We start from the raw sequence: 14,261 nt of genomic DNA, 5'->3' as shown, positions 1-14,261 counted from the left end.
CTTTTACCTCACTACATTCCGAAAGAAAATATTGTACTTTTTACTCCATTATTTTTCCTGACAACCAAAAGTATTCGTTACATTTTGAATACCTGGCAGAACAGGGAAATTGTCATTCATTCACTTTTCAAGAGAACACTTGGTCATCCCTACTGACTCTGGCCAGACTCACTAAAGACAATTTAATATTTTGTAAATAGTCTCTGAGCGTTCCCCTGGCTATCTGTACATTTTTTTAAATATAAAATGGTGCCATCTGCTTTGCTTAATATAAGGAATTTTAAGTGATTTATACCTTTGTTATTACTTTTGATACTTAGTATATTTTAGCAATTACATTTTTGATACTTGAGTATATTTAAAACCAAAAACTTTTAGACTTTTGCTCAAGTAGTATTTTACTGGCTGACTCACTTTTACTTGAGTAACTTTCTATTAAGGTATATATACTTTTACCCAAGTATGGCGACTTGGTACTTTTTCCACCACTGCCTATAAGAAAAGAGACAGGGATCTTAGGCAAGTTGGTGCATAGCACCGGTCATTGAGCTGTACTGTATACAGTGCATTCAGAAATTATTCATTCCCCTTGACGTTTTCCACATTTTGTTTCGTTACAGCCTTATAATTAAAATGATACAATTATTTTATTTCGTCATCGATCTACACACAATATCCTATAATGACAAAGAAAAAACAGGTTTGTAGAATTTTTGCACCAAATAAATAAATGAAATACTTTATTTACATAAGTATTCAGAACCTTTACTATGAGACTCGAAATTAAACTAGGTGCATCCTGTTTCCATTGATCATCCTGGTTCCAAGAACTTGATTGGAATCCACCTGTGGTAAATTCAGTTGATTTGGAAAGGCACACTCCTGTCTATATAAGGTCCCACAGTTGACAATACATTTCAGAGCACAAACCAAGCCATGAGGTCTAAGGAATTGTCCGTAGAGCTCTGAGATAGGATTGTGTCGAGGCATAGATGTGGGGAAGGGTACCAAAAAATGTCTGCAGCATTAAAGGTCCCCAAGAACACAGTGGCCTCCATCATCCTTAAATGGAAGAAGTTTGGAAATACCAAGACCCTTCCTAGAGCAGGCCGACCAGACAAACTTAGCAATCAGGGGAGAAGGGCCTTGGTCAGGGAGGTGACTCTAACAGAGCTCCAGAGTTCCTCTGTCGAGGAGGGAGTTGAAGGACAACCATCTCTGCAGCCCTCCACCAATCATGCCTTTATGGTAGAGTGGCCAGACGAAAGCTCAAATACAGGTGTGCCAAGCTTGTAGCATCATACCCAAGAAGACTCGAGGCTGTAATCACTGCCAAAGCTGCCAAAGGTGCTTCAACAAAGTACTGAGTAAAGTGTCTGAATGCTTATGTAAATGTGATATTTCAGTTTAAATATATAAATTAGTAAACATTTCAAAAAACCTGTTTTTGCTTTGTCATTATGGGGGTAAAGTGTGTAGATTGATGAGGGGAAAAAACAATTTTATCAATTTTAGAATAAGGCTGTATCCTAACAAAATGTGGAAAAAGTCAATGGGTCTGAATACTTCCCGAAGAGACCGTACTTTTTTAAAATCAGAGACTTCTACAACCAGGTTGTCACGCCCTGGTCTATATTTATTATGCTATCTTCATTTATTGGGTCAGGCCAGGGTGTGACATGGGTTTATTTGTAGTGTGTTTCGTCTTGGGGCTCTGTGGGGTGTACAGATTAGTCTATGGCTGCCTGAGGCGGTTCTCAATCAGAGTCAGGTGATTATCGTTGTCTCTGATTGGGAACCCTATTTAGGTAGCCTGGGTTTCACTGTGTGTTTGTGGGTGATTGTTCCTGTCTCTGTGTTTGTTGCACCAGTCAGGGCTGTTTCGGTTTTCGACGTTTGTTGTTTTGTATTGTTCGTGTTTTTCATCATTAATGATGTATCGAACGAACCACGCTGCATTTTGGTCCGATCCTTATTCCACCTCTTCGTCAGAGAAGGAGGTAGAAGAAACCCGTTACACAGGTTTCTACATTGGTCAATCAGTGTCATTAGTCAATCAGTGAATTACTGAGTAAATGAAGTGCGTCCTGCAACCAGCAGGACTCAAGAACTAGAGTTGTGCACCTATGGGTTATAGACTTTTGAAGGGGCATATGTGACTCTCTAACTAATTCCTAACCTCCAAACAGGGAGTGTAATGTGCGATCTGTGAGGAACAATGGGTTTGGTCCTCTGTTGGCTTGACTTCCTGACTTGCTGACTGACTGGGGCTTTATAGCTGAACCCTCGAGAGTGTCTGAGGGGAGAGTAATGGTGCCCATCTGTAGAGAACATGTGGGATTGGGAAGATGATTGCGGCCCGACACGATAAATAATGAGAAGCCTTTGTTTTAGTGAAATGACTCAATCAGAGGGGATTTGTCATGTAACGTGCACAATAAGCGATTGGAATCTCGCTGGCGGCCATGAGACCGTTCATCAGAGCCGCAGTGGAACACAGTAAACACAAGGAAAACATTGCCCATGTGTTATGCGATTATTAACATTAAACTGGCTCTGTGATAAGTCATGTAAAGAAACAGTTCAAGGTCTTAAAATGTTGTACAAGATGTGAGCCTTGGGCACCGTCCAAATGAGTTTAACCCTGCATTAAGTCATTTTAGTTGGGGCATGTGCACAGATTTTTAATCTAAACTGAGTGAGTGTGTTTTCCGCGTTTACAGTATATGATGTGTGATTTGGCTCTTAGTGTTGGCGGCATCTGTGAGTGTGTGTGTTTAGGTATGTGTGTGTGTTTAGGTATGTGTGTGTGTTTAGGTATGTGTGTGTTGGGGTGCATAAAACCTCATTGCCCTCTGATTACTCAAGGTCTAGAGTAATGTGATTCATGTCATGTGGGAAAATCAATGCTTTTATAGCTGTAAACACAATGAGCTGCCTGCCTGTCTATCTGTGCTAGCGATGTGTGACAGACACAGTAAAACAATAGTGTTGACGCACAAGTCAGCCTATTCCAGCACAGTTATTCTATTCCCTGACTGCCGGCTCTGCGATTTGACCTTGCAGTTTGATTAAATGGCTGATTAAACTCAGAACAGCAGCAAACACACAGACACTCACGCATACACACTGATTGTATCCACTCCATCTCTCTGTCCTTTTGACTTAAGTCATCAGTCTTCTATTCTTTTGTCATTATCCCCTCCCGTGTAAATGTGATGAACATTCTAATTTGCTGTCATATTGTTCTGCAGTCTGAAAGATAATGTCCATAGAAGTGGACTGCGGATATGTCTGATTAGAAATTGTATTGCAAACAAAGAAACTATTGCCCTTTCGCATATTAAGGCCTTCTGCTCTGGGCTTTGATACTGAACAATGCACCGGGAAACAAATGAATGGAAATGACATTTGATATGTTCATATGCTGCTAATTTTCCACAGAGAAGACTCACATACTTATCACTAGGAAATGGCAACCTGTCAAGAGAATACACTCCCAACGTGATTTGAAGTGTTTGGGCAGCCCTCTCAACCAGGTCAGAGGTAGCAGCATGACACAACTTCTCTGTGTTCCCTTCTCTATGTGTTCCCTTTCCATAAACTCTTAGAAACAAGGGTTCCAAAAAGGTTCTTTGCAGAGGCATAGGGTTCTATATATAACCCATTTTGGAAGAGAAGGGTTCTTTGTAAGGCGACAGGTTCTGCCTAGAACCTTTAACATCCTAAGAAAGGTTTTGCAGGAAAGGATACTTTGATAATTTTTTGGAAGGTAATAAGGATTCATTGGAGGACAAGTAGGGTTCTTTGGAAGGCAAGAAGAGTTCTACATATAATCATGTATCATATTCCCAGCATGCTCTATTGCAAGCTGATTTTCAGAATGGTTTGTTTTAGTATCTGTGTTTTTACATGTACATCGATTGGTTGATAAATTGTATGCTATACAAAGATACACCACATGACGGAAAGTAAGTGGACAGCTGCACTTCGAACATCTCATTCCAAAATCATGGGCATTAACATGGAGTCGGTCCCCCCTTTGCAGCTATAACAGCCTCCACTCTTCTGGGAAGAAGATGTTGGAACATTGCTGTGGGGACTGGCTTCCATTCAGACACGAGCGTTAGTGAGGTCGGGCACTGATGTTGGGCGACTAGGCCTGGCTCTCAGACGACGTTACAATTCATCCCAAAGGTGTTCGATGGGGTTGAGGTCAGGGCTCTGTGATGGACAATAGAAAATGTCCACACCAATCTCGACAAACCATTTCTGTATGTGCACGGACAGGGGAACTGTTATGCTGAAACAAGAAAGGGCCTTCCCCAAACTGTTGCCACAAAGTTGGAACCACAGAATCGTCTAGAATGTGACTGTATGCTGTAGCGTTAAGATTTATCTCCAATGGAACTATGTGGCCTAGTCCAAACCATGAAAAACAACCCTTGACCATTATTCCTACTCCACCAAACCTTACAGTTGGCACTGTACATGGGGCAGGCAGCGTGTGTGGCATATAATTACCATTCCATTACATTCACTGCTAGACACATTAGACAGAGCTACAGTATACATCACAGAAATACTAGCCATATTTATATCCAAGAAAATGCATGGATAACATTGTGACTTGGGAGAAGTGATTTCAATGCAGAGAGAGAGGGAGACTGTGGTTGTAATCCACAGTGATAACGGTGAAGTAATTTAACAGACACACCAAAGCGAATAGAAAGCCTTATCCTCATGCATATGTAAAAGTGTGATGGCAGAGATACGGCACTAAGCTGTATTACCTGCCCATGTGCAGTAAGTAGAGGGAGGACTGCAATGTGTATGTGTGCACACAGTGGCGTCATGCCCATAGGGGGCACAAAGGCATATGCCCCTTCAGATTAGAGTCCTGCATCAGGTCGGATACCCACGGATCCCTGCGGGTGAGCTGCAAAAAAATCAGTTGGCAGGTGGAATGAAAACGTTCTTTCATCCCGTGGGTCGGCGTGCGGATCAGAACAATTACATTGCGGGTCGGAAAAATTTGAAATCAAGATAATACACTTTTTAAAACCCCACAAGCTTTTTGTGGCACTTTGTGTTGCGAATTCCATTCTGTGAGCGGCAAGAATGACCTAAAGCTACCAGCCATACATGCATTCATAGTATGTGGAGCCAGGAACTGTCCCCTATGGTATGGTGTTAAAATAATATCATTTGTGCACTCGCAGAGTTTATATTCCCTATCCCCATGTGAGAATATGAAACATGGCTAACCTAGGCCTAATCAGATAAATACAAAGGAAGGTTATGATAAGGGAATATGCTACATCACCATTATGTGAACAGGTGCTGCGGGATTGAAATCGCCAGTTTGGAATGACAATAATGCGGTATATTGTTGCACAAAGTGCAAGCCGGTAGGCCTATTTGTTTTCAATAATTCAGACATTCATTCATTGGACCGTACGCAGGCCATATAAAGTGTAAACTGCAGGTAAACGTTTGAGTAGCCTACTAAATAAATGTTGCCAATTTTTTTAAGGCTATATTCAATTCTGGGAACGGTTTATTTACGTTTTATTAGGTCTAAACTATTTGATTATCCGAACAATATTGAATATACAGGTATTGTTCCGTTATGTCTGCTATAGACTTCCGTTAGGTCAGCAGGCTAATTAGAAGACTCAAAGCAATTTTTTATGATGTAAAATACAAATATATCATTTCTTAATTCATGGCATGGCTTCCTTTTATCCAAATGTTGAATAGACATGCAGAAAAATGTACTAATGCAAGGAAGTGGAATATTAATAATAGCCTAATAATACTTGTTTTTATTTTTTATAATAATAAAGCCTAAACAATAAATTGATGTTACATGGTAGGTAACAGATCGGCTCTCGGGGAAAAAAAGGACAAGAGGTGGGTGGAGTTGAAGAGAAAAATCTGTCAGGTATCAGGTGTGGCTCGTAATGACCAGTGGCCAGCGCGTGTTGGGTTCATCTCCAAAAACGGTCACATCCAGGACTCTACCTTAGATTTGTCCTGTTTTTTTTTCTGTTTTTTTCCAGATTTTAAATTAATTACTAAACTTTATTTTTAAGCCCACGTTTAATCAGAATTATTTATAAAACAGATGTCAGCACAATTTTGTGGAGGGGGCACACTGACTGGACCAGGCAAAGAGTCCCCCCCACCCTCCTTATTACCCCTAGTAAATGGTTCCTTCCAAGGTGCACAGAGCAAAGAGATGCCTAGGCAGCGTGCGTGCAGTATTACCAGTGAAAGAAGAGGAAGAGAGTGTAGAGACACACAGCGTTCCGTTTGATTTTAGCTGCCAGTGATGTGTTTGGAGATTTGTTGGTAAATTAATTTGATCAAGCTATGTAGCTTATTGATTCCATCTTGATTAATAAATAATCCACCTAGCAATTTTACGAGGTTGGCTTTAGCGAGCCAGCTAGATGGGATCCAATTCTTCCAAATAGCTACCAAGCAATTTTGGGCTATCAATCCAGTTAGACTAGCTTTTCTAACTATCTTAGCTGGCATGCCTGTCGGCAAGGTTGCTAGACTTTAGAAAAGTTATTATCAATCTACATCATTAATTAAAATTACAACTGAACAGGTAAAGAGGTATGCTTCGATAACTTATGCAGAAAAATAGACTTATGCTGTACATAGCATTAGGCATAATGATTATGGATCTAGATTGCAGGAAAAAGCGGTTTCAGGTGTTTGAAAAATGTCAAATTCTCCAACTTCCTGAGGGGGGCACAACATGCTTTCAGACCACCCTCTAAAATAAGGGGTGCATGACGTCTATGTGTGTGTGTGTGTATGTGCGCGTCCGTTGTTCAACAATCATCTGTTGATGGTTACAATTGAACTCAATTCCAATCAGGATAGTATGACTGTGTTTGTCTGGCCTTTACATTTGTGAAGCATGATGTTTGGTGTTGCCATATTGAATTTAGTTAACTAACTGGCTTTGGTTTGTCTTCCCTTTCTTACTCAGAGTTTCCTCTCTGGACAATGACACAAAGAGGTCATTCCTCAGGTGATATGTTGCCTTACACCGCACAGAGCGCACACACTGTACTGTACTGTAATTGGGGTTGACACAGGCCCATATACCATTCATTTTGTTGGAGCAGCTAGACATATTGGGAGCTAACACCAACCATGTGTGTTTGGGAGAAGCCGCAGTTCCAGATGAGGAGTGCTTGGCTCACACAAGCCTCTGTGCTCCCCTCTGTAGGTTTTAATAGAAATGGGAACCCCTGGGACACTGTAAAAGCCTCAGTCTCCTGTGAATTAGAGGCTAGAGAGCACTTAAAGGAAAACTCCACCCAAAAAACTCCACCCCAAAAACTATCTTTTGGTATTTGTTTCATTAGTCCATTGTTGACATAGTCCCAAAATGTCTTGATTGTCAGCAATCAAGTTTTACATCTATCTAAAAGAGAGAGAGAGATGGATGGAGGGAGATATAGAGAATGATGGGAAAAACTTGTGTGGAATTGGTGATCATCCATGAGGAGGAGTCACAATGCACACACAGTAGTGTGTAAGGGGAGCTACATATATGAGGGTGCAAGCGTGTATGAAAAGAAAATAATAATAAGTGTGATTTATGAGGGGGTGGGACTTAAGGTTATGAAACAGGGTTCTTTAACAAATGCTGTCGGAGGCAGGACTGATTTGACCACAGCACAGATGTCAACTTTGATTTGCAACTTTTAAAATATTATTAGACTAGATTTTAAACTCACTGAAGATCTCTTGCACATATGAACATCATTCTGCTCTCTGATCAGCGTTCTAGGAATTACATTGGTGATGGAAAATGTGTGATCGTCACATGTGCAACCTTCTTTCACATTGTGGTCCCTGAAGCTTATGTTAGTAGCTCAGTCCTGCCAGTGATTCATTTACAGGTTTTAATCCTACATCGCCCCCTGTTTAAAAAACCCTAGAGTCGATTCATCGTGTCAGTCTAATTAGCATAATACACAACTCCCCAGCAAAATCCTTCTGTTTAAAGGGATAGTTCACTCAAATTTCTAAATTACAAGGTATGACAACAAATCACGTTTTGATTTAGTTTCCCTCGCACTGTTTCCAAATGCATTTGTGGCACGAATCCCATTTAACATTTTGTATTCGTGGCTTTAATCCCATTCAAGTCATGTGACCGATATTATCATTTTCGCTTCACAATCAATTGTACGTAATTTTGAATGATTTGGACATGATGCGCAAGAAATGCTATTATCGGTCCAATGACCTGAATGGGATTTGTGCCACAAATGCTAAAACAATGGCATTTGGAAACAGTGCCATGGAAATAAAACCAAAGCATGGATTGCTGTCATACCTTGTCCAAAGACTGCTTACAGGGTAAGGAAACCAATGTGTCATTTTGGAATGTGGGTAAACTATCCCCCTGTTTTGTCGGCAATGAAGTATTTGGGTATCTGCTTGCATGCAATGACGTCCGGTCATTGCGCTAAAGCTTCAGTAGTTAACATTTGCAAAGGCTTCTGGGTGTGGTCTACTGTATCGCCATGAGTGAAAAGACCCATACCAAAAAGTAACACACCTCCCCTTTACTAATTCATATCCAACCATTCCCACCCCTCTTTGGGGAGAAGTGATCTAGTCACTTGCTGTGTAACAAGGAGCTATGTAGAATTAAGATGTGTTCCTAACATATAGTTCACTGACCAGAATGGGAAATATTCTATATGTCATGATGTTTATCTTTGCACAACAGACATTTTCTGTCACCAATGTCATTCCTAGAAAGATCATGTCTGTAGCATGAGAGGTTAGAATTACGTTCACATGTGCAAGGGATCATCAAATGTAGTCTAATAATATTTCAAACGTTACGTATCTTCATACAGTTGAAGTTGGAAGTTTACAAACACCTTAGCCAAATACATTTTAAACTCAGTTATTCACAATTCCTGACATTTAATCCTCGTAAAGAATCCCTGTCCTATGTAAGTTAGGATCACCACTTTATTTAAAGAATTTGAAATAATTGTCACGCCCTGACCTTAGAGATCTCTGTTTTCTATATATTCTGGTTAGGACAGGGTTTGACCTACTCTACTAGGGTTTTTGTCTAGGGGTTTGTATGTCTAAGGGGGTTTGTATGTCTATGTTGGCCTGATATGGTTCCCAATCAGAGACAGCTGTTTATCGTTGTCTCTGAATGGGGATCATATTTGGGTAGCCATTTTCCTCATTTGTGTTGTGGGATCTTGTCTATGTATAGTTGCCTTAGTGCAGATCTGTAGCTTCACGTTTGGTTTGGTTTGTTGTTTGGTTAGGCGAGTTTCAGTTGACGAACGTGACAGAAGATCCCACCAAAAATGGACCAAGCAGCGTGTGCCGGAGGAGTGGACTTGGGAGGAGATCCTGGATGGAAAAGGGCCCTGGACGCAGGCTGGGGAGTATCGCCGTCCTAAGGAGGAGATAGAGGCAGTGAAAGTGGAACGAGGAGATAGCTCAACGGAGCAAGCACGAGAGGCAACCCCAAGAAAATGTTTTGGGGAAGGCACATGGAGCCAGTCAGGGAGTCGAGTGAAGAGCTCGACGCAAGATTCCGGAGAGAGGTGCTGGTATTGAGAGCGCTGCAGAGCGGGCGTGCTGAGGTTCGTGTTATCAGCCCGGTGCCACCTGTACCGGTCTCATGCATCAGGTCTCCAGTGCACCGTCACAGCTCAGTGCGTCCTGTGCTAGCTTCCCGCACTTGCCGGGCTGGACTGAGCATCCAGTCAGGAAGGGTTGTGCCAGCTCTGCGTGCTAGACCTCCAGCACGCCTCCATAGTCCAGTACGTCCTGTGCCTTTTCCCCGCACTCGCCCTGAGGTGCGTGTCATCAGCCCGGTGCCACCTGTACCGGTCCCTCGCATCAGGTCTCCAGTGCACATCCACAGTCCAGTATGTCCTGTGCCTCTTCCCCGCACTCGCCCTGAGGTGCGTGTCACCAGCCTGGTACCACCAGTGCCGGCACCACGCATCAGGCCTCCAGTGCGCCTCCAAAGTCCAGAGCTTCCGGCGTCAGTTCCCAGTCCAGAGCTTCCGGCATCAGTTCCCAGTCCAGAGCTTCGGGCAACATTTTCCAGTCCGAAACATCCAACAGCGGTCCCCAGTCCGGAACCTCCAGCGACGGTCCCCAGTCCGGGGTCTCCAGCGACGGTCCCCAGTCCGGGGTCCCCAGTCCGGGGCCTCCAGCGACGGTCCCCAGTCCGGGGAGAGCAACGAGCTGCAGTCTAGAGTCTTCAGCGACGAGCTGCAGTCCAGAGCCTATGGCGATGATCCACGGTCCGGTTCCACAGAAGCGGAGGGATTAGCAGAAGGAGGTGGGCTGTGTCCAGAACCGGAGCCATCCCAGACCCTCCCCTATAAGTTCAGGTTTGAGGCCGGTAGTCCGCAAGTTTGGGGGGATACTGTCACGCCCTGACCTTAGATATCTCTGTTTATCTATATATTTGGTTAGGTCAGGGTGTGACTAGGGTGGGTACTCTAGTTTTTGTATGTCTAGGGGTTTTTGTATGTCTATGTTGGCCTGATATGGTTCCCAATCAGAGAAAGCTGTTTATCGTTGTCTCTGATTGGGGATCATATTTGGGTAGCCATTTTCCTCATTTGTGTTGTGGGATCTTGTCTATGTATAGTTGCCTTAGTGCACATCTGTGGCTTCATGTTTGGTTTGGTTGTTTGTTGTTTTGTTAGGTGAGTTTCAGTTTATTAAAATTATGTGGAACTCTACTCACGCTTGGTCTCATCATTATGACGAACGTGACAATAATAGTAGAGTGGTTTCTTTCAGCTTTTATTTATTTCATCACATTCCCAGTGGGTCAGAAGTTTACATAGACTCAATTAGTATTTGGTAGCATTGCCTTTCATTGTTTAACTTGGATCAAACGTTTTGGATAGCATTCCCACAATAAGTTGGGTGAATTTTGGCCCATTCCTCTTGACAGAGCTGGTGTAACTGAATCAGGTTCGTAGGCCTCCTTGCTTGCACACGCTTTTTCAGTTATGTCCACACATTTTCTATGGGATTGAGGTCAGGGCTTTGTGATGGCCACTCCAATACCTTGACTTTGTTGTCCTTAATTAAGCCATTTTGCCACAACTTTGGAAGTATGCTTGGGGTCATTGTCCATTTGGAAGACCCATTTGCAACCCAGCTTTAAGTTCTTGACTGATATATTGAAATTTTGCTTCAATATTTCCTCATAATTTTCCGACCTCATGATGCCATCTATTTTGTGAAGTGCACCAGTCCCTCCTGCAGCAATGCACCCCCACAACATGATGCTGCCACACCCGTGCTTCACCGTTGGGATGGTGTTCTTCGGCTTGCAAGCCTCCCCCTTTTTCCTCCAAACATAACGATGGTAATTAGGGTCAAACAGTTTGATTTTGGTTTCATCAGACTAGATGACATTTCTCCAAAAATTAAGATCGTTGTCACTCATGTGCAGTTGCAAACCGTAGTCTGTGATTTTTATGGCAGTTTTGGAGCAGTTACTTCTTCCTTGCTGAGTGGGCTTTCAGGTTATGTCAAGAACAAGCCCTCCAATTTAACACATGTAAATATAGGACTCGTTTTTCTGTGGATATAGATACTTTTGTACCTGTTTTCTCCAGCATCTTCACAAGGTCCTTTGCTGTTGATCTGGGATTGATTTGCACTTTTCGCACCAAAGTACGTTCATCTCTAGGAAACAGAACGTGTCTCCTTCCTGAGACGTTGTGACGGTTGCGTGGTCCCGTGGTGTTTATACTTGCACACTATTGTTTGTACAGATGAACGTGGTACCTTCAGGCGTTTGGAAATTACTCCCAAGGATGATTCAGACTTGTGGAGGTCGACAATATTTTTTTCTGAGGTCTTTACTGGACATCATGATTTTCCCTCCAATTGACTCAAATGATGTCAATTAGCCTATCAGAAGCTTCGAAAGTCATGACTTCATTTTCTGGAATTTTCCAAGCTGTTTAAAGGCACAGTCAACTTAGTGTGATTATGATACAGTGAATTATAAGTGGAATAATCTGTCTGTCAATAATTGTTGGAAAAATGACTTGTGTCATGCACAAAGTAGATGTCCTAACCGACTTGCCAAAACTATAGTTAACAAGAAATGTGTGGAGTCGTAAAAAAAACGAGTTCTAATGACTCCAACCTAAGTGTATGTAAACTTCCAACTTCAACTGTATGTGTAAGAGAAAATATATGCTCTACAAATGTTTTTCTAAAAATAATTTAAGTGATACATAGTACTTGTCATGCCCTGACCTGAGAGAGCCTTTTTATTTCTCTATTTAGTTAGGTCAAGGTGTGATTTGGGTGGGCATTCTATGTTTTCTATTTCTTTGTTTTCGGCCCGGTATGGTTCCCAATCAGAGGCAGCTGTCTATTGTTGTCTCTGATTGGGGATCATACTTAGGTAGCCTTTTTTCCCACCTGTGTTTGTGGGTGATTATTTATTTTCCGTGTGTGTGTTTTTATGCGCCACGGTTGCGTCACATTCGGATTTTGTTTTCCTGTTTTTTTTGTGAAGGTGTCACTTTATTAAAGATGTGGAAATACATGCACGCTGCGCCTTGGCTCATTTATGACAGGGAGTTTGAAGACAGTGAACGTGACACTTCTAAGTACACACACCCTTCTCTAGAAACTGACCCCTATTCAGAGTTGACATCTGTGGTCATATAAGTCCCGCCTCCTGGGTCAGGTTCTACCTGACATTACAACATATGTAAATAACCCTGTTTCATAACCCTTAAGTCCTGCCCCCTCATAAATCACACCTTTTTGACAGAATGTATTACTCATATGGACCACTGGAACATGTCCTGGGCACTTCACGTATGAAATTATGGAATAGGTCCAACCAATGTAGTTGGAGTTGCCTTTTCATAAAACCCTGAATTTGAGTGTGGCGCAAGGTACCGAAGAGATACCTACAGTACTGTTGTGTTTTTCAGGCCATGGCTGTCGTCATTTTCACTGACAGCTGTCTCTATTCTGACTCATTCTCATCATGACACCAGACTCATCAGAGAGGCAGAGACAAAAATAAACAGACTGACTGACGAGAAACTGTGGAACGAGGTAAAAAATAAGGAAGAGAGAGAGAGAGAGAGACTCAGAAATGTCACCCAGGACTTCCTGATCAGGATGTGAAGGGATAAATGGGAGGGGAAAGAGATAAATAAGTAGTGCAACGGACTGGGGAGAGAGAGGAGGACGTGATAGTGCTTACCAGATGGCCACTGCGTCAGTGTAACTTGTCTCCCCCATCCCTCACTCCTTTTCACCCTCACTCATCTCCACACACTCCGGTCCCGTGGGAATGAGAGTTTGATTAGCTGCTCTGTGGCGCGATGGGAGTGGGCGTGGGCACGGACTGTTCTTCCTCTCGCTAATGTGACGTCTCAGCCAGCTTGCGAATCAGGTCCAGTCACACAGCCGCGGCTACGTCAATCCCCTCTGACACACGCTCCCGCCGCTAATTGAGCATTTCCACCTCTCCGGCCCCAATTATACACCCGACCCGAGAGGAAATAAATACATGTGCTGCTCGTGTGTCTGTGTGGCTGGTTGTCCTTAGAGCTTCTGTTGGTTTGTAGGAGTACTTTCAGAAAGTACACAGACATAATAGTGGATATCACTGTTATGGACAGTAAAAGAGTTGTGATACTGGTAGAAATGGCGCCCCAACTAAAAACGATCCAAACAAAGTTCAGGAAAAACCTCATACATTTTGATGATAATCTACTGTCAAGGGTTCCTGAGAAAGCTAAACAGAGCCAGTTAATGACTTCACAATTCCTTTGTAAAGAGTCAAACTCTTTGCTTTCCCAGATGTCCCGTCTGAGGATGACAGACCACAAAAGACAGAAGTCAAGGACTGAGACGGAGTTACAATGAAACAGGAGAAAGCTCCCTCTACACACACAGAGAGCAGTGTGACCGGAGACCGGCTCAGTACGTGACCAAACAGAGAAGCACACAGTCACACTAACATCAACACAAACCTGATATGTGACAATCGGTGAGGATTTCATCCCAATGTCACAAATGAGGCAGGAAGAGGAAACCAAATATCCCCAACTTCAGACAGTGTTATGACATGGGGGAAGTTCAGGCTAATTTAGAAGAGTGATGAAGCCTCTGCTTTTGTACTGTGTAAGCGTGTGAGTCATGTATGAGGTCACCCTTGTTTACAG

The sequence above is a fragment of the Oncorhynchus masou genome, chromosome 10, assembly GCF_036934945.1.
Source record: "Oncorhynchus masou masou isolate Uvic2021 chromosome 10, UVic_Omas_1.1, whole genome shotgun sequence".
NCBI lineage: Eukaryota > Metazoa > Chordata > Actinopteri > Salmoniformes > Salmonidae > Oncorhynchus > Oncorhynchus masou.
The sequence above is the reverse complement of the archived record's forward strand: the minus strand, read 5'-3'. Positions refer to the sequence as shown.